Source organism: Thermobia domestica, chromosome 7, assembly GCF_964235325.1.
Source record: "Thermobia domestica chromosome 7, izTheDome1.hap1.1, whole genome shotgun sequence".
Lineage (NCBI taxonomy): Eukaryota > Metazoa > Arthropoda > Insecta > Zygentoma > Lepismatidae > Thermobia > Thermobia domestica.
The window spans coordinates 249,961,356-249,983,277 of NC_137460.1; the positions used below are offsets into that span (position 1 = coordinate 249,961,356).

At 37.4% G+C, this 21,922-nt stretch overlaps 1 protein-coding gene across 3 annotated transcripts in view; it reads right to left on the reverse strand.

Annotated features, from left to right (window-relative positions):
* The window catches only part of LOC145690799 (uncharacterized), a 169,902-nt gene extending 158,330 nt beyond the window's left edge, over positions 1 to 11,572 (reverse strand). For 2 of the 3 annotated variants that reach the window (XM_081766089.1, XM_081766088.1), the window contains exon 1: positions 11,415 to 11,572. The gene's annotated coding sequence lies outside the window, so the exon portion shown is untranslated. The remainder of the gene's footprint in view (positions 1 to 11,414) is intronic. The other variant, XM_081766090.1, reaches the window with a different exon arrangement.
* Between the last annotated feature and the right edge of the window lie 10,350 nt (positions 11,573 to 21,922).

Genomic DNA, 21,922 nt, shown 5'->3' on the forward strand with positions numbered 1-21,922 from the left:
AAATATTTTTTCCGGAAACCGGAAAATTGGAAACGGAAGACGGAAAATTTTCCGGAAAAGCGGAAGACGGAAAATTTTCCGGAAAACGGAAGATCAAGATTTTCCGGAAAAACGGAAGACGAAACATTTTGTGAAAAATGAAAATGTTCACTTGGAATAGTGACATTGGTCGTCTTACATTAAGAAAAATAACAAAAAATGCTGCGCGAAAACAAGTAAATGAGGCAATGCTCTTCACCATCTAGTGCTATAGAAACGCAGCTCAAACTTAACAGTGCACAGGAGAGGAAAGGTCGAGGAAATCAGCGACGAAACATTCCTTCCTGCTACATCTATTTGCACACTTGCTTAATCACGTACTTTATCTGCTTACGTGAGGACTTGCGGATCATTCGTTTGCACCAAAAAATTCCGATCATGCGTGTGTTTCGGGGAATCCCCGATTATGCGTGTACCTGAGAGCAGAACCCTGGCAGTAGAGAGAGCTTGTGTTGCCAGGTCTCCTGATATTCCAGGAGATTTCCTGGTTTTTCAAGTTATCTCCTGGTCTACTGATTTTTCTTTAAAAAATGTTGAAAACTCCTGGTTTTGCGCATGATCCGAAAGCTCTTAGAAAATGTAGAGTTCAGAAACCAAAAGGAGTTCTTATCTGCAGATGAAATGTACTTTTCAGCAAAAGTTTCCCTATCCACAGCATCAAGAAATCTCCCAAATTATGGACTGCAAGATTTTTAACTCAGGTGTCTTGAATTATATATTGAAGCAGTACATCAAATTCGAAGGAGATATGAGCTCCTCCGTGGCTAAGCGGTTAGCGTACACGATTTTGGCGTGGAATAACCGGGTTCAATTCCCTTTGGGACCTTATGTGGTTCGGATTCCACATTAATTAGTAGGTCCACGTCTCACATAGCCTTGCTATTGAACGAAACGTTAAGCTCAACTCAACTCAACTCGAGAGAGAGATACACTTCATGATACCGTCATGAAACATTTGGAAACATTGGAGAGATACCGTCATGAAACATGATTAGCCATCAAATGAGATGAAATCGGCACAATCAATTGCTCCTCTCGTAGCTGACTTTCCTAATGATATAGAATAGAGTAAATTGCAAAAGTAGACACAGAATGGCAGTTATTGCGAAACCTAGATTTGTAAACTGAAAATGATGTTTCTGTTCAAGATTTTTGGATGCTTGTCAGGAGCGTCATTTCAGATTTTGCTTAGGGGGGATTAGACCCTTTGATATAAGTAAAATTTCGCACATTTCATTGATTCACTGCTATTCTATTGATAAAATCAATAAAAATCTCCAACTCGGGGAGGGCAATTGCTCCTCTCCGCCCTCCCTAAATGACGTCTCTAATGTTTGTTATATATAAAAAAAAGTAGATAGTCTAACCAGTTAATATTTCCGAATTTATCCACATTCGTTATGTCTTTGCTCTGCCTTCCTCAAGTATCAGATGTCGCTATCATGTACCCGAGCGGAGCAATAATCGCGAAAGTTGGGATTTTTGGTCAAGAAATATCCCTTTTTACCCTTTAGCCTCTCTGAATTCTCCTTCTGTGTTGACGAAGAGATCCGAAAAATTTCAGATAAAAACTAAAGGGTCCACTGATAGTTTGTGTAAAACTTCAGAACTCTAATGTTAAAGAGAAGCTCACCAAAAATTGTTGAAGTTAGACCTCACTAAAAAAAAAAGGGGGGGGGAATTTGTAAACTGATTACGTCATACCCCCTATGTTACGACGCTCGGAAGCGTATACACCCTTCCAAGGCTTTCTTCAATGGCTCCTCTCTTGTTATATATATATATATATATATATATATATATATATATAGATAGATAGATAGATAGATAGATAGATAGATAGATAGATATAGATATATATATATATATAAACTAAATAGCTTTCTTAGTTCTCTTTTAATCAAATTTTGCAGACACTATCATTTCTTAGTAAAAACTACGATATATCTTAAAAGGGTTAATGTTATGTTAGTGTACGGGTCCAACAAATTTCCAAAAACTGATAAAATTTCGCTTATTTATACTAATATTTGGTTACAGGACTTTTCAGATGATAAGCGGCATGGCCTTGAGTTGGCTTCACGCGGCGTCCAATTGGCTTTGAGCGGTGTTGACAATTCGCGACAAGCAGTCCGCACACTGACTTCTCGCGCTACTGCGAATCTTGACAATACCAGAGGCGCTTATTAGAAATATTGTATTAGCACATCAACTGCTCACTTTACGAAGTAGAGAAAAGAATTACGAACACATACGTGAAAACTACATCTTTTTATGTCAACTGGTTGTTATGATACACGCTTTTAAAGGTTTCCATATAAAACAATTAGTAAAACGAGCGATGAGTCCCGCGTCTAATTTCCAGTGGATTTTTCTTCAATTTGGAAATAGAACTCAACTTTTATTACAGAATAATCATGGGTGTAACCAGCAGGTTGTTCTAGGGGTACATTACTTACAATGGGAGGCAAACTTTTCACATATTAAAAGCAGAACAAATTACCTCTTTCACAACATGAAAGCATTTTAATTCACCATACATACAATACACATATTATATTTTCACAATGCTACCTTATCAAGAGACGGATCTTGACAGTACTGAAGTTAAAACCCGGATTGTAAAAGATGAATCAATAAGCTATTCATAAGAAAACAAATGCTGTTTTTGGCAATCTGTTTATCTGACTTTGTGTTTATGTGGGTTAAAATAGTAAAGGAAAAAAAAAAACTTGAAAAAAAAAATACCAACTCAGATAGGCCCTATTATTATGCAATAATATAGAGACTTCACACAGAAAGGGAAATGAGAATGTAAAGCATATGATTAATTTTAGCTGTTTTAATTAGGTACAAAAACCGTACTGATGATGTTTTCTTTTTTAATTTTCATGTTTTATCATAAACGTCCCTCATTTACATTAACTATTAAATAAGTTTATTAAACACTAGCAGCGTTCACCCCGCTTCGCTGGGGTCACCCCGGAACGCAATAAACTTTGTTACTTAGATAATTTTTACTTTTTCGCTTTCAAGTGATATGATAAAAACCATAGAAGATTGGAGTAAATGTTAACATTATATCGCCTGTCATTTATGTTAACCCGCCGAGTGACACGGTCATGTGGGTTGCATATAAATACGGTTAGATTTAGCTATGATGAGCTAACAAAGGATTTGTACGTTATGGACACTTGAATGGTCAATTATCTCAAGACACTGGTAATTGAAAATTAAAGTGATATGATAAAAACCATCTAGGGTCCAAATCTTAATAACCCCCCAAAAATGAAAGAAATTGGTTCAGCCGTATTAGCGTGATGAGCTAACAAAGGATTTGTACGTTCTCTTTTATATATAAGATATACCAAACAAACCTCATTTCGGGGTTGGAAATAATTTGGAAAGACAGGGCCCCCTTTTCCCCGGTGGCTACACCCTTGAGAGTAGTAAGCGAGCGAGAACAAAGTACGGGAAGTTCGTAGTATTGGTTTGAAGTTCACTTCCAGATAGATTCTTCCTTATTCGACAGAAAGAAAAGCAGTATGTTTTGTTTATTTTTTCTTTCACGTTTCACTACGTTACATATATGCGACCACTTATTCCCTCTTTTCCCCTCAAGCAGGGATTCAAAAGCACCAAGCGTCTGAATGGTGTCGTAAATTATCGTAACCCAAAACAAACTCGATCATATGGACTTGCTTTCAGACGGATTGTTTTCGTGAGACCTAGACCAAGCCCCAAGAGTGTTATTTGTTATGAAAACTGATAAGGAACAGAGGGGCTATTCGTGTAGGAACGCAATTTCTCTTCTAGCATAAACAGAATTCATCAGTATCTGGGTTGCTTTCTTTCCTGGTAGTTCGTTTGTTCTCCGAAAACTAAAATATACAATGTCTTTTAGTAAACCGAGTGCAAGTGCGGGATTTTCTAAAAAAGAAGTGCTTCGAAGTCAAGCTCGGAGAATTATTTTTTGTATTTACAATTTTTTTAAGAAATACTCATCAGAAGAAGAAAGAAAGAAACTTAACTTTAAAAAGTGTCAAAGCCTAACAGCACAAGCTTGCGGGATAAATCGAGCCACAGTGTCACGAATCTGCGTGGAGGCAAGAAAGATGCCTCCCAGTAATATTCCAGTTTTTCTATCTCCTAGAAAACACAAAGGACCTCCCAAAAGGCTCACAAACCTTAATGACTTTGACAAGGACGTAGTACGCAGGACTGTTTTTGACTTTTATGACCAAGGCGAATTTCCGACTTTGCAAAAAATCACAAATGCTTTGAAAAGTAAGATTTCCTTTACAGGTTCCAAGTCATCCACTTACAGAATACTCCGGGCTTTAGGTTTCAGGTATAAGAAAACAACCGATGGACGTAAGTTTTTAATGGAGAGGAATGATATTGTGGCGGCAAGACTAAAATTTCTTCGGAAGATGCATGAAATTCGGACTTCTGGCGACACAAGACCAATATTTTACTTGGACGAGACTTGGGTAAATCAAAATCATTCGCATAAGTCAGTTTGGCAAGATTCCACAAAAAACGGTGGATTAAAGGTGCCTCCGGGAAAAGGAAGCAGACTTATTGTCTGTCATGTGGGATCTGCAAAAACTGGATTTATACCTGAAAGTAAGTGGATATTTCGGTCTAAATCAACTTCCGACTATCACGAAGAAATGACAAGTGCTACATTTAAGGATTGGTTTTTGAACCGATTTCTAAATTATTTAGAGGAGGGTAGCATTATAATAATGGATAATGCCCCATATCATTCAGTCGTCACAAATAAAATTCCAAATTCATCAACTAGAAAAGATGCCATTGTTGAATGGCTACACCAAAAAGGTGTTGAATTTTCGGCAACAGAAACTAAGGTTGAGCTATTGCAGCGCGTAATGCCGTTCAAAAACCAATCTAAAATGTACGAACTAGACCAACTGGCAAACGAAAACGGACACGAAATAGTAAGGTTACCACCCTATCATTGTCACTACAACCCAATCGAGCTTATATGGGCTCAAGTAAAGAGAGGAGTTGCAACAAGAAATAAGACATTCAAGTTGACAGACGTTGAAAGACTGATAAACGAAGAAATTGATAGCGTAACGCAAAACGACTGGCAATCTTGTGTACAACACACGGACAAATTACAAGAAGATGACTTCATGAAAGAAATAGGACGTGACGAAATTTTGGAACCCATAATAGTAAATTTACAAGACTCAGATTCAGACAATGACGAAATATTAACTGACATAGACGATAGTGAAAGTAGTGGGGAAGACGAGCCTTTAGCAGTTCCACTGGAGTAGATAACAGGTAAGTAATTTAGTTGCTATATATACTTTTAGGATGCACAGTTAAAATTCCAGATATTGCTGGAATAATATTGTTACATTGTGAATAATGTTGCAAATTTATGTGTCATAATCTCAGCTTGTGGAAGAGCGAGAAGGGAAAGGGGAGTCCGCAATCCGGCAACACCGCGCGAAATATCGCGCAGCATTGGCTACTGCCCGTGATGCTTTACATCTGAAATACACAATAGTTTATGTTAGCTCAAGTTAGGTTAGGTTAGATTTTGTTACGTTATGTTACGTCTAAGTACTTGCATCATCCACTTTTCCTGTAAATTTTGTGTTTATTACGTGCTGCTGGACACCTTCTGCTAAACATACTGGGCCTTATGCAGAGTCGTTCTGACTCGTGATTAGTGTCATACTAAAAAGTTCGACTAACATATGTTTCCTGCAGTAGTCAGGCTTTTAGTATGACGCTAATCATACGTAAAAACGACTCTGCATAAGGCGGACTCTGTTATTTGCACTGTAGTTTTTATGGTATATATCCAGACACTGGGTGATATCAATAAAAATAAGTAACTACTCCTGAGAAGTCCTACTCGAGAATCGGAGTAACTACACCTGGAGTAATCTTGTCCCTCAATTTCGTATCAATAAAACAAGCCACTACTCAGGTTCAGACTGCTCCAGATTTATGAACGTTTACTCACGTTTCCTCTGCGCGTAGCACTGAGTCATATCAATAAAAAGGAGTAATTACTAATTTCTCCCATCTGTCGGGCGGTCATTTCATTGTGGGTAACTTATGGCGCAGTATCCTAAACGCCATGGAAGGGACAAGTAGTAACGACAGCTTCAATCAAAGTGCATTTGTGGATATTATAAAAGAGTTTCCAGTGGTACTTTCAAAGTCACAGTTACCAGAAAGTAAACGAAGGAAAGCCGAAGCTTTGAAGTACAGTGAAATGCAACGAAATATCAAATACATCTACGACTGAGAGACAAATCCAAAAGAGAATCTTTAATATTCGAGCAAGAATATATATATATATATATATATATATATATATATATATATATATATATATATATATATATATATATATATATATATATATATATAAAAGATAAAACGGGAAAGAAGAAAGTTCGAATCCAACAATATCAAGATTAACACGACAAGCGCATATCACGTGTTGTCCAAGGCCATTGTAGATTGTTTGGCTTTAAGAATGAAATCAGACACTTAGCCCCTTTGTTTCCTTTTTTTTTTTAAAAAAAAGTCCAGCCACTCACATCATAAAGCACGTCCATCCGATTTCGTTTTCCACACCATACGTGTCCGGCAAGGTATATAAAAAAAATACATTCTCATGTATACACCCTTCATATAAACGTTGAGTTGAGTTGATTTTGAGTTTAACGTCCTTTTCAGTAGCGAGGCTATATGAGACGGGATCCACTGATAAACGTGGAATCAGAACCACATGAGCTCCCGCCGGGAATCGAACACGGGTCTCTCATGCCAAAAGCATGTACGCTAACCGCTTAGCTACGAAGGAGCTCTTCCTATTAGCGTATTTGTCTCCAAAGTACTAGGTTTCTTTATTGCCATGTGTGTATAGTCAAGTGCTCCGATAGCATCCGGAAATGTATATTGTTCTTACCACTCTGCCTTTGCTGTTTTTATAGTACGCACACTTCCGGAAACAACCAATTTTCAGACATCGCAATAATCGCATCCACTTGTAGTAGTCATAGACACAGTACTCTGAGCCACACCAGAATCCCCTGACATTCCGACCTGGAATCCAGGATCACTCACGTAACGCAAGAAAACCCGCATCTTTTCCTCATTACGTAGTGCACCACCCCAAATTTAGGTTGATTCTCCTTTATTAAAAAAAAAAAAAAAAAAAAAAAAGTGCTCACCACTCTACTACATTTTCTTTCATGCACCTATAATGTTTTTTTTTTTTTTTTGTAATCTCCATTTACAACATTTCTATGCACTTTATAAGTTTTTCTACGTAGCAAAACAATCATATACTCTGCTATATTTAACACGGAGTCACCTATTTAACTTGCTCCATAAATTCGGAGAAGCTACTAGCATCACAGAGGAGTCTTTGATTTTTATTGATATCAAACGCGGAGTAGTTACTCGGCTCGAGAATAGAGGTGTGGTTACTTCAAAAGGGCGGGGCTTCTCCGAGATCAGACGAGACGAGTAGTGCTAAGTTCTCTTTTTATTGATACCAATGCCAGTAACTACTACAAAATTGGGAATAATGAGTAACTTCTCCGTTTTATTGATATCACCCACTGTGTTTATATTAGAGATACAAAAAAGCCGGCTTTTTTGAATGGATTTTTTTTTACATAAAAAGCCGGCTCTTTTGGGAAAAAAATGAGAATTTTGGAAATTTTGGCTTTTTTCATTTTCATGATTTTTCTATCTAAATAGCTTTCTTATAGTATATTCTATAGTCAGATAAGAATTCCATGACCTAAATGCCACATTTCGCTCTGAAATTCACCATCAAGATGGATGGAGCACATGTTTTACGAATTAAAGCTAACATGAAGAATGTGGTATTTGAGAGCAATTTTAGAGGCTATTTAACTCTATTTTAACTTTTGAGTTATCGACATTTTTTTCTTCTCTAGATCATTTTAGTTTGTCATCCGTGTTTCATTTCTAAGAGCTTAGTACTCTAGCTTATGAGTACTAAGTTTATGAGTACAGGCATAACTAATATTTCGTTTCGTTTATATATTTAGCGATAATCTTCCAGATACAACCTTGAAGATCATTTTATACTGAGAATCAGTGACGGATTTAGAAAAGTATTTTCGGAGGAGTTTTTCTTACTAATGTTTAGTTTTTCTAAACATTCATAATTTTTATTTGACGGGAGCTTAAAGTTTATGAGTAAAGGCATAACTAATAGATATCAGGGGCGGATCCAGGACCAACTTCTGGGGGGAGCGGTGGGTTGTTATACTGCTACTTTTAAGGGCTCCAAACTTTGGGATGGGTATTATTTATATATATAAAATAGGAAAGTTTTCCCTTCTGGGGGGGGGGGCGATCGCCCCCCCCCTGGATCCGCCCCTGATAAATATTTAGTTTGTTTTAGACATTCCGTAATTTTGGGGAACAGGCTTCAGTCTGAAAGACCGCCCCCCTAACCTTCGCCAAACCGTCACTGCTGGTAATTAGTAATAATAACGATTTAAAAACAATAAGAAAGGAAGTCGGCCAACTCACAGTACACGCACTATTTCTACTTCACAGATGGAATGAAGAAAAGCTTTGTCAGAATGGCCGAATGCTAGGTTGAATCCCGGACTTCCCGATAGAAGCGCAAAAGCTCCACTCAGTCATGTTTGTTGTGCAGTTGTATTTATCTTAACTTAAATATATTCCGTAGTCTTTTTTTTTTTTGTGTGTGTGTGGGGGGGGTTGATGGTAGTGGAGGAGGGTGGGAAGTTCCGTAATGATATGAAGGGTGTGAGCCAACCACATGGTAACCAACAAATTTTCAATTGCTGAGTTATGCAGCACCAGATAGACAGCAACGCATACCGCTTTGTTTAATCCTTCATGTATAGTCTTATGTGAAAAATCAGCTTTTCGCCTTTCAAAATGGATTGTGCAGCAGAAAATCTTAAATTTCTTAAAATAGTAAAATTGTGGATTACCATGTTCTTGCCTCACACCCTTCATATGTTGAATCCCTCTTGTTAAAAATTCAAAAAACATGAGGACTGAGTAAACCATGATGGTTATATAAAACTGTAGAATTTCAATATACAGAACCAAAAGCTCTAGATGTGCAGCCTTTAAGTGTATCATATAAATCTAAGTATTTCTTTTGTTTTATTTTAATTTTATTTTGTTCCAAAAAGAGGGTGTGGAATATTTTGAAGTAAAAATACTACATAGAATTTTGCTAGTTATTTGTGTATTTTTTTTTTTTTTGAAAGAAGTATTTATTTTTAGAGTTGGCTGGTTTACACCAGCTGTTTTTTTTTTTTTTTTTTTAAATAAACAACTGGTTTAAACCAAAAAAAAATAATAATAACGAAAAATGCGAATCGTGTGAACTTCATGGTGACGTGTCCATACATCAAACCATCTGCATTAGTTTTATTTCCTTTTCACCTTCTAATCAAGGTGTCATATGTTCAATTCTCGGTCGAACCACAACCCATTTTTCATGCGTAAACAAAGTAGCGGTTCGCATGTCACTTTAAGCGAAAGTCTTCCCCTTGATAGCCTCGGTATTACGTAAGGATGTTAAGCCTGAACATACGAAGCGAAACCAAAATGTATATTTCTGCATTTCTGAATGCCTGTTGTTTTATAAAGAAGCCATGATTGCTTAAATATATTGATAGAAATTGGCAAAATTTATCGATTGCCTACATAGCTTCCACCATTAGCTTGGATTGGACTTTCAATATGTACGTACTAAATTTGTAATTTAATACCTCAGTTTTAGCGTACTTATTATGATACGTTGACCCTTAAATTTTACATGCAAAGCAATAACAGGATTTTTCGTTATTGTTTTACATTTAGAGTAATGACGGGATTTTCCCGATGGCTAGAGCGGGAGTTTCCCAATTTAAGAAATTCACTGACCGGACTTCTTTAAGCTTACGTGACCTCTCCCAGCATAACCCCGTTGTTGCATAATAACACCAAGGCGAAACGAACTTATTTGTCAATGTGTAATATAAACACATAAAGCAAAATATTTAAACAAAAAAAAAAAAAAACTGGTTTAAACAAAAAAAACTAGTTTAAACTCCCCCCAAAAAACAGGTTTTTGGCATTTTCAAAAACAACCATGGTTCTTGCCAGCCCTGCTTACTTTTGTATATAGGAGGTTAAAAAAAATCTTATTATATACATTGGTTAATCCTTTGGAATTCATAATGTAAATATGTTGAGAAGTAAAATTGTTTGAAATATCTTTTCGAAATTCATAGTTTATTTTCGATGTTTTATATTATTATCGGCATCAACCACTAATTAAATGACTTTTGGTGTTATAGAGAAGCGAAACAAAATCTGCTTTAACAATTTAAAGCAGAATTTTGAAAAAAGCCCAAAATTTCCCAAGCAAAAAAGCGAAGCAGAAAAAAGCAGTTTTTTTAAGCCGTTTTTTTGAGCCCTTGCATCTCTAGTTTATATGCAAAACGGTAAAGCCCTCCTAAAGTGAATTTGCACCTTGGAACACAACTCAACTTCTTCATTAATGCACGCTTTCTAAGCTAGTAACACTAAACTTTCTGAAGAAAGAAATCAATATATTATTAACGCCAATATGTTGACCTAAAATAAGATAGCATAGAGCGTTCTAAAACTAAGCCACCGTGCCATTATTAGGCCTATAATTATAATGATTCTAAGTATTATTATTATTATTATTATTATTAATAATAATAATAATACACTGTTTATTTATTTATTGGTTGTTAGAGAAAGGAGTTCCATTCGAAAGTTTTTCTTATTATGCACAGGCATAAAAGTGGATCCTAAAAGTAGGGGGACGCATGACGTCACGCCGTACCCCTTGCCCATCTTTGCCCATTGTATTTTTTTATAAACAGGGATATTTTCTGTAAGAGGGATGACGACGTTCCCCCTCACTTTTACCCCTGAGTATACAAGTGTTTATTCTAGTTGTTTTCGTTTACTTCAATGTGGTTGGGTGGTTGCTATTGGAACTTTTCAACACGGTTTCTTACACGAGACGATCTTTAACTTAATCCAGAGTGATTCGAACAATCGACATTACTTCCGTGTTGACCCCGGTCTTAAGCCAAAAATGTTAGCGAGAAGGGTTTTATGCGATTGCGAAAACATAAAATATAAAATTACATTTCAAGCTTATACATTATGTTCCGAAACATCGTCGAACTAGTGGGGTCTAATGGAAGAATATGGTCATCTCACAGACTGCCTTATATTCCAAGTATTGTTGTATATAGAACACATAATTTAGACACACGTCACAGAAAAGTTGACCAAACAGAAAGGTAAAATGTACTTACATTCGCTGCTTGCAATCTGCTCGTTAACACGTCCCTTACATGTTGTGGTCTCCCAGAAGTCTGTTCCGTGACTGAATGAACTGCCCGTCAACGAAGTTTGTGTGCGTCGCAAGGTTGCCAGTATTTTTAGCTTTCCGAGTTAGTTCAAGTGGCAAGTCTTTACTTTGACTCCAACTGTGAGTTTAATCGGTTCTTATAGGTTTAGTAACATTGTGGCCCTTGTACTTATAGTATAATTCTTAACTTCGTATAGTAACATTGTGGCCCTTGTACTTATAGTATAATTCTTAACATCCTATAGTAACATTGTGGCCCTTGTACTTATAGTATAATTCTTAACAGAAGTCACAGTTGGAGTCAAAGTAAAAATTTGCCGTTCAAGTTATATTTTCTATTTTATAATTGCTTTGATTAAATACTCCTACCACTGTATTTCGTTGCTACAATATAGGCCACTGGTAAATGCTCCCATGTGTGACTAGGAGCAATATTTTGTGTTTTCCTCTGCATCTTGTCTGAATTCGAATTGTCGCACAAAATTATGTCTCGTATAGGCATCTTAGGGAAGTATTTCACTCTTTATTCTTTTTATTCTAGGTCAGGCACCTAAAGACGCTAAAAACACATTTTTAATTATTGTAGATGAAAAGTCCTAACCTCAAAGATCATGTTGTTGCTGTTGAGTTTAACGTCCCGTTTAGCAGCGAGGCTATATGAGACGTGGACCTACTGATTAACGTGGAATCCGAACCACATGAGCTCCCGCCGAGAATCGAACTTGGATCTCCTACGCCAAAGACGCATACGGTAACTGCTTAGCCACCTTCTTAGCTTAGTCTCTCGAAGTTCATGTTCAAACTTAAGGGATTCTGTGATACGGATATCTTATTTCAATAATTACAATCCCTATTTCTTGTCTTTCGACCCCCTTTTCTTCCTTTCCAGGTCAAATATCAAGAAAACCTAAAACATGTGTTTTTAGTGTTTCTAAATGAGAAGTCTAAATAAATACTAAGTTTCATGTCTCCGACCTTGAAAGATTCCGCGTTATGGGCTCTTATTGTAATAATTATAATCTCCAACCCTTATTCTCCCCCTCTCCCTTTTTCCATTTTTTGATTTAATTTGATTTTGAGTTTGGTGTCCCTTTCAGCAGCGAGGCTATGTGAGACTTGGAACGTACAGCTTAACGTGGGATCAGAACAAGATGCGTAAGCTCTCGCCGGGAACCGAACCTAGCCCACCCAAGCGAGAGTCAAGGACGTTAACCACTTACAAATCCACGACGGAACTCTTTTTTTAAGATCAAATATGAAATAAACGTTATATATTATTTTAAGTGAAAACTCCAAATACCCAATTTCATATCTCCAATTTTAAGAGATTTTAAGATATCTCCATCTTATTATAGACCCTAATAATTGATCCCCACCCCTTTTCCTTCCGAATCATTATTTTTCCTCCTAGTCAAATATGAAAAAAATATAACTGAAAGACATGTCTAATTATTTTACATGATTAGTCCATATATCAAATTTCATGCTTCTAACTTTCAGAGATTCGGAAAAATGGACATTGTAATATGTTAATTGGCACACTTCCCTTTCTGCCCTTTCTCGTTGAATTTCCAAAACTCCTTCCTTAGTAATCCTTTATGTCACAAATCCTATGTCGTGTCCATTTTTCAAAATGGTGGCACGGTGGTTCAATGGTAGAACGCTTACGTCTAGTGCATGGGATCCCAGATTCCATCCCCGGCCAATTAACTTTATGATAGATAACACCCCATCCGTGGGTTTTCTCGGGATACTTTTGACTTCAGTTGAGTTTGTGTTTAACGTACGTTCAGCAGCAAGGCTGTATAAGACGTAGACCTACTGATTAATCTGGAATGCGAACCACATGAGCTCTCGCCAAGAATCGAACCCGGGTCCGGGAAAATTGATTATTAGAGAATAAAAATAATTATATTACTTTGGCAGATAAGTGCATTAGATTTAGGATCTAATAATGGCCAATAGTGCTTACACTAAGCACTTAGCCACGAAGGAGCTCTCGGGGTACTTTTATTTCCTCCCAGTTTGTCATTCTACCAATTCCTCCATCATCACTCACTTGCTTTAACGTTGAACTCAAAGATTTCCAAATTTCAAATTTCTAGCTTTAGTGATCAGTCAGTCCCTCATTCAACGACTTCTTTTATATACGAAGATTACAATCTTTTGAAATAAAACTACCTACAATTTTGTCGTTTTGATATCTGAAGCGGTACACCTAAATTACGTGCAAACTTGAATTGAAGCTAAGATATAGCTCACTCTAAAACAAAACCAACTTTTTCCCCTTGAACGACACAACCTACTGGTGACACTATTAAAGCAAAAAGGAAAAATGAAATGAAAGGGAAATCTTTAAATTTTACGTTCCACGGTTATGCCGGTTAGGCTAAAGGAGACGGTGATGATGAGTAATGAATGAAATGATGAAAGTGGGAGGAAACGGGAGAACCCCGAGAAAACCCACGCACACGGTGTTTGTCCGCAACAAAGTTCACTTGGCGGGGGCTGGGATCGAACCCGGGACCCCAAGCACCAGAGGTGAACGCTCTACCACTGAGCCACCGCGGGCCCATAAAGCAAAAAGGAATTTAGTCTTCTCTCAGCTTCTTGATAACCAGGACAGGTGGCTAACACTTAGTAATAGTGGACAAATTTGACTCACTGGGAGTCTGCACGTGGCCGTAATGGACTTTTGACAGTGTTATTGCTGATAAGAAAGGTTTGTAATTCTACTAATTGAAACGGTCTTAAGAGCTGTGTACAGTACAAGCAATAGCAATGCTTCTTCATGGCTCTTTAAAAAAAAAAAAAAGTGGGCCCTAGTTCGCTTTCCGTTGGGTTTCTTGACTCCAATCAGGCACGTAGCCAGTATTTCGTAATAGGGGGGGGGGGGGTCCGAGACATGAAATACTGTGGTTATCACACCAGAGTTCGATTATTCTAAACTATTTTACCGGTAACATATATTGGTTCGTGTAGTTAGGATTTCGTAATGCAGGGGGGGCGGGGGCGAGTGACATGAAATATTGTGGTTATCACACCAGGGGCTTGATCAATCTGAACTATTTTACTAGCAACACATATTGGTTTGTTAGGACAATAAAATGAGGACGTTAGTAAGTGTTTCAGTAACAAATTATGAACAAATATCGAATAAAAGAATATTAAAAAGATTTAAAAAGATTTTCAATATCTACGTTCCTTCTCCTGTTCATCTAAATATAACAATTTTCCTTTCATTATGACCTCAACTACTAAAAAAGAAGTACGTATCCATAATGTCTTGTAAAATATTTTATAATATCTGCGTTCCTCTCTCTGTTGAATCAAATGTTAACAGAACTTGCTTTCTATGTAACTTTTTGTTTTTATTATTCCGTCAACTACTGTCTGTTCCAAATGACAAGTTCAAGTGCAGTTGAAAACCATTTCTGAAATAACGTTTGATACTACAGAGTAACGATGATGAAAAATTATTTTTATTTTTAACTTTTTATTCTTAACGCTGATTCTTCCTATTCCTCGTTTCTTTTTGTTTCACGAATTCCCTGACTCTTCCAGGATATCCCACTCACCTCGCCACTATGTATTACAAGTAATACAAATCTCCTCATAAGAAAGAGTAACCAAAAGCTTTCTGTAGTTTTTTTTTTTTTAATTTTTAACGCTGATTCTTCCTTTTCTCATTTCATTTCGTTTTATTCTTCCATAGTTTTTTTCATTGCTTTTCTCGAAGGGGGAGGGGGGTCCGGACCCCCCCTGGCTACGTGCCTGCTCCAATACGAAACCAAATAGTGCTTTTGCTGTCATTTCAAGCAACAATTCCTTTAGAGTCTAGACATGGCGTTAGAAAGGAGTGTTAAATTTCAAATAATCAATCGGGTAGCAGGGTGGCTCAGTGGTATACCGGTCATCTATGATGAAAGTCGATGCTAGGAGACATAGGGCCTTATGGGGAGTCGCTCTGACGCGTGATTAGTGCCATAGTAAGGAGTTCGACTAACATGTTTCCTGCAGTAGTTAGGCTTTTAGTATGACGCTAATCATACTTCAAAACGACACTGCTTTTGGCTCATTGTCTCTGTCAGGGGCGGATCCAGGGGGGCGATCGGGGTGATCGCCCCTAGAAGAGGAAACTTTCTTATTTTATATATATAAATAAAACCCATCTCAAAGTTTGGAGCCCTTAAAAGGCAACTGATGGGCGCCTTTGAGGGTGGGTGAGAATGGGGAAGTTTTCTTATTTTAGTTTGTACTACTTCAGTTTGTGGAAAGACAGACCATTAATCTACCAGAAGTTCGTATTTCTTGAGCATTATATTCATTAGATTTGTAATTCTAATTAAATTGAGTCTTATTTTTACGTCCTTTTTTCCAATTTTTAGGCCCCCCCTTTTTTTAAAGATATTTTTAGGTCTTTCTACAGGTCCTTTTTAGCCAACTTTTAGGTCTTCAACTTCCGATCCCTACTTATATTTTCTAACCGATCGTTTTCTATAGAATATAGCGTAAGGATTAAAAACATTTTCGTTTCACAGTGTGCAACTATAGTAGACTTGAAAACTATCTAAGTGATTAAAATTACTGGAAGGAATAAAATACTACTCAAAATTTGCATTTTTAAAATACTTTCGATTTAGCACGTGATCACAAATGACATATCCCGTTCTTTCTCTCGTGTAGGCTATATATCTGCAACTGTGGCCATCCAAACAAAATTATTTCACTATTTTATATGTAACTTAAAAACACACGATTTTTTTGGGGGGGGGAGGGTCAGTGTTCCCTTCGAGACAAGACGAGAAATTCGAAGGGTCTCGTTGCTGTAACAGACTCGTTACAGGAAAAAAATATAATAAGTTTTGTATATTTAGATATATTATTTGTTCAATTATGTATCTATTCGTCATTAAAAAGGAAAGATAAAAACTTGTCAAGGCCGGGGTCTGGTGTAAAGCTCCTTCTGCGGCCTTTATTGGATTTTTTTTTAACTTTTCCACTTACTCCAATACGCTGCGGATGGGGGCGTTACAGTACCACCCCGGTTCTATTGGTGGATGTGAGCAAGATATTCGAAAGAAAAATAACACAAATTTTCCCGCAGCAAAACGAACACTCTAAAGTGACCAGGGGCATAATTTGCGGAGGAAAGGGAGAATTCCTGCCACCTTAAGTTTGAGAAACACATGCTTTTTAATAAAATATATACTAGTGTAGTAATTTTAAAAGAACATGAGTGTCTTTATCGATGAACAATCGTGCCCTTCCCCTTCAAAAACCTGAAATGACGCCACTGGAAATGGTCTTTCTACATTTTAATGCGTCAAAATCTGGCTTAGGTCATTAAAACTATCTTCATTAATTTCAAAGTCGTCACACACGTTCCGGAAATCCGGAGAGGAATAAATGTACAGTTATGCCTCTCCGGATTTCCGAAATGCGAGTAATCGTAAACTGAGCACTTTTTCCTCTTCTAGTTGGACATTTCAGGTCGATTTGATCAAAGCGAAATTTGATTCTGAATAACTATACAGTTTTAACTGTGCATCCCCGGCCGGAGCATTGTGGGGATTTCCTCTTCAGCAGCTCGCCACATATTCCGGAAATCCGAACAGAAATCCCTGTCGTAAGCGTCGTGCACCACTGATGGGCAACTAGCGACATCTAGCCAAAAATTGGTGACCCCGCAGCGACGATCCGCGGTGGCACCACTTCCGTTTTCAAAATTATACCACCAGCAGCACAGACGCGACGAAACGCCAATGAATCATAAAATTATTCCCACAAAATATGTTAAATCGCGTATATGCGTAATTTGTTTACATTAAGGTGAGTCCAAAAAACACTAAAAAAATAAATAAATAAATAAATAAATAAATAAATAAATAAACTACCCGGGATGGCCGCGAACCACCAATCTTATGGTAACTAGGCGGGTTTTCTTAAGACTTGGCCACGGACGCGAAGGAGAAAATGTCAGTTGTGGAGGGATAAATCATTGAGGTCTTTTTAATTTGGCTATTCAGAGTGTTCTTTTAACCGTGTATATTCGACGATAACCGTTTGGAATCAGATAAAATGCGTTCGCCATGTAATTTTATAATAAAATTTATATAACGCGCCTCTATTTACTTTATTTCATAGTTCTCCCATATTCATTTTCAAATGATCGGCGACAGTTGCCATCTAAATTCATATAATTATACGCACTCATCTCAAGATTTTTCACTTCATGATGCAGAGGCAGGGGTTACTTTTGACCCCTGGAGCTCACTTTAGGAAAAGTTCATCAGAAATATATATATATATATATATATATATATAATAACCGCATGCACATGACACTGGCGATAGTTCGTGTTGATCCGTTCGTGATTCTCCGCGACGAGTCGAAGGAGAGTGGACCAAAATGAATTTCTCGCTGCTACATGATGGTATCTTCAACACCCGGACTCTAGATATCTCTTTCGACTCGACGAAACCTTGCTGCCAGTGGCACACTAGTGGCAATCATTCGACGCGTCGCTATATCGTCGATCGACATTTACCGGCAAGTGGGCCACTAGGTGTTGGCAACGTTTACGGCATGAGAATAACTATACAGTTATTGAGCATTGAATTTCTGTTCGACGAAATGGGTCTATTAGAAGATGAACTCTGCACAGTTTTCGCCCACACACGTTCCGGAAACCCGGAGAGTTATAACTGCACCGTTATTCCTCTCCAGATTTCCTGAACATGCGTGGGCAAGATTTTTTTTCGATCGAACTCAAATTCTCAAAGGAATGGCTGTCCGAATTTCCGGAATGTGTGTGACGACCTTTTTAAGCGATATAATCGTGATTGTGCCATGTTGTTTCTGAGTTCATTTGTTTTAGAAAATGGACATTCACCGCAGCATCGGAGAACTTAGTAACCATCATTGAAAGAAGAAAAAAATAAAACCAGGTTCAATAGCAGAAGACAACAATCAACAAAATTAACCCATTAGCGCCGTGCGTGATCATATGATCACAACGGTTAGTATTTATGAAAATAAGCCTTGTATAACACACTTTTAGTGGTTTCGTCACATTGTTGGTGTGGTCTACTAGAAGGTTCTGGCAACGCTGTTCAAACAAAACAACTTCCACAATGTGGCGTGAATGCAAACTAGACTCATTTATCAGCAGTGCGCAAGAAATAAAAAATGAAATAGTCCTCAAAGTAAGTATTAACAAATATTCTTATATCTAATCCTTTCAAGTAATTTTGTACTGGGTTTTATTTTAGAGATGTTAAAGTTTGTAACTAATTAGATTTGACTCACCTAAAAAAAATCTGGGACACGCTTATTCAAGTTTTTCATGAGTATGACCGTGTGAACACGCACGGCGTTTAGACAGTTTTTTCTTTCTTACGTGCGTATGTAAAAATATAGACAGTACAATAAAAGTTTGCAGATTTATCAATTTAGAACAGTTTATAAGTGATTTAACTTGACTTGCTTTATTCGTTTCAGTTCATTATTATTATTATTATTATTATTATTATTATTATTATTATTATTATTATTATTATTATTATTATTATTATTATTATTAGAAATGACTTTTGCTAGTACTGTTTCTGGTAAATATATATATATATTTTTGTTACAGAGTTCTTTTACTGCAACAAATCCTTGATATTTTGGAATTGGATGACGTGCAAGACGTACAAGACAATATATTTTGAACCCACGAAACCAAACATCTTTTCGGATGAAGATTCAAGAGAAGAGGCTGGGCTGACAACCAACATTGACATTGACAACTCACCAGTCACGCTGAAGTAGTTTTTACGGATAACACTCATCTTGCGTATCATCCTCACCAAGTCGGGTCACCAACAATGTCTCCTCACCAGACGAAAGGTAAGCATTTTAAGAAAAAGAAGACAGTGGCCAATATTTGGACACATGCTGGCATAAAAGTAGCCGAAACTGTGTTTCCTGAGGCAGATTTCTCGACATTTCGTGGAAAATCTCCTACAGAATGTTTTGAAATGATTTTCGATGATGAAGTTTTAGATTTGCTTGTTTCGGAATCTAACAAATATGCTGTTTTCAAAAACTGTAATCCGCCTGGAATTAGTAAAGACGAAATGAGAGTTTTTATTGCAATTCTTTTGCTTTCTGGGTACAATACTGTTGCTTCGAAAAGGTCGTATTGGGAGGGAGCAGGTGATGTAAGAAATGAACTAGTGGTGAATACAATGGGAAGAGATCGATTTTTGGACATATGTCGTTTTCTTCACTGTGCTGATAGTACTCGACCAACTGAAGATGATAAAATGTGGCAGCTGCGCCCAGTCATGATGTTATTTCAAAAACGTTTCAATTTCCTTATTTCAGCCAGAATAGAATATTGACTTTGACGAATGTATGGTGCAATATTTTGGTAAGCATGGTTGTAAACAGTTTATCCGTGGGGAACCTATCCGTTTTGGGTATAAAGTTTGGTCTCTAAACACTTCATCTGGATATTTGATTAATTTTGATGTATATCAGGGGAAAAATCCGAGAGGACGGAATGAGTATGAAGAACAGTTTGGTAAGTGCGCAGCTCCTATGCTTACCATGATAGACGAGTTACCATCCAGTATGAAATACCTACCATTCCACATTTACTTCGACAACCTCTTCACGGGAATCTCTCTTCTAGTGCACCTCAAGAGTAGGGGATACAATGCTACTGCTACGATTCGAAAGAACAGAGTGCCCAAGGACTGCCCTAATACAAATTCCAAGGAGATGAAAAAAGAACACGCGGCACGTTAGTAGTTGTATGCAAGGATCTATACAGGATGTCCTCTTTGATAAGACTTTAATTTTGATATTAAGACCTATGGTATACAGTGGAAATTATCACTGTGTGTTCCCTTGAATAGCACTGGGGGAGATTAGACCCGGAAGTGATAAAAAATTATCAAGAATGATTAATTTTGTGAGTCGATAATTTTTAATTGGAGCGGAAGAAAGTTTGATACTTTGAAAAAAATCTTTTATGATAATTTTAATTAGAGCGGAAGAGGCTGTAATATGATTTCTTTTCTCCCCTTTTGTAGCGGAAACTGAATATAAGATATGAATAAAGTCACGTATAATTTGTTAGTTAGGGGAAAGCAATATATGCTTTGAGTCACGTAAATTGTGTGTTTGATTAGAATATCAAAGGAAGTAATGATATGTGTATCATTTTGTTTAATTGGAGCAGACTTCCCTCCTTTTGCGTGGGCAAAAGGGAAGTTTTGGATAATAAGCATAGAGATATTGATTTCGTTTGCATGGACGTGGGATGAAATACGTGGGCGAAGATAAATCCCTCCTCCTTTTGTGGATAAGAAGCAAAAACTGATTTATAAATAAAGTATATTGCCTTACATGATTTTAATGTTGTGTTTTTAAGTGCTAAGTTGTTTGTAGACGGTGTAATTTGATTGGAACGACTGGATTTATTATTGAAGGTAAGGAATTTCATTTATTTATATCAATTGAATATTAAAAAATATAAGATGAGATAAATGCCCTGTTATTAGATATATAATTGTAGTACTTTGATTGTTGAGTTGCTTTTGAATTAAGTGTCCCTTATTGGCAGCGAGGCTATATTGTTGTATATGCTTACAAGACTTTGCTTGTAATGATTATATTAACAATTTGAAAGACATAAGATGGCGCCGGGAATGGAACCCGGATTTCCCACGGCAAAGACGCGCACGTTAGCGACCGCCGGGAATGGAACCCGACTTTGCTATGGCAAAGACGCGCACGTTAGTCACCGCCGGGAATGGAACCCGGCTTTGTACGGCAAAGACGCGCACGTTAGCTAACGCCGGGAATGGAACCCGGCTTTGCTATGGCAAAGACGCGCACGTTAGCCACCGCCGGGAATGGAACCCGGCTTTGCTATGGCAAAGACGCGCACGTTAGCCACCGCCGGGAATGGAACCCGACTTTGCTATGGCAAAGACGCGTACGCTAGCCGTTGCCGCTGGGAATGGAACCCGGTTTTTGTACGGCAAAGACGCGCACGTTAGCTAACGCCGGGAATGGAACCCGGCTTTGCAACGGCAAAGACGCGTATGTCACCTGTTGCGGGGAATGGAATTTGGGTTTTTTACGGAAAAAATGCGTACGCTAGCCACAACGGATGTTTATTTTGGTGCTGGGGTTTGAAGCTAAGCGATTTAAACTTGGAAGTTAAAAGAGCTTTGTTTGAAAAAAGAAAAGAAATGAATTTTATTTTTTTTTATTTCTTTTAAAACAGAATTATAAAAATAATGAAGAGACTTTGCTTGATTTTTAAAATGGCTGAAGTCTTGTTAACTATCACTAGCGTTGAATGACAGTAGGCAGGGCTAAAGATATTGCTATCTGACAGGGGGTTTGAAAATTGACAGGAGGGCGTAGCTCTTGAAAATTGACCT